Raw genomic sequence first — 244 nt, forward strand, 5'->3', positions numbered from 1 at the left:
AATCACAGAAAAACACACAAACTCATAGTAAAGTCCAGAAAAGTGAATTTTAACTAAAAACTAATAAAAATATACTAAAAACTAACTAGATCATATTAAAAACATACTGAAAACAATGCCAAAAAGCGTACAAATTATCCGCTCATCACAACACCAAACTTAAATTGTTGCTTGTCCCCAAGCAACTGAAAATCAAAATAAGATAAAAAGAAGAGAATATACTATAGACTCCAAAATATCAATG

The sequence above is a fragment of the Arachis duranensis genome, chromosome 3 (assembly GCF_000817695.3).
Source record: "Arachis duranensis cultivar V14167 chromosome 3, aradu.V14167.gnm2.J7QH, whole genome shotgun sequence".
In the NCBI taxonomy this organism is placed as follows: domain Eukaryota; kingdom Viridiplantae; phylum Streptophyta; class Magnoliopsida; order Fabales; family Fabaceae; genus Arachis; species Arachis duranensis.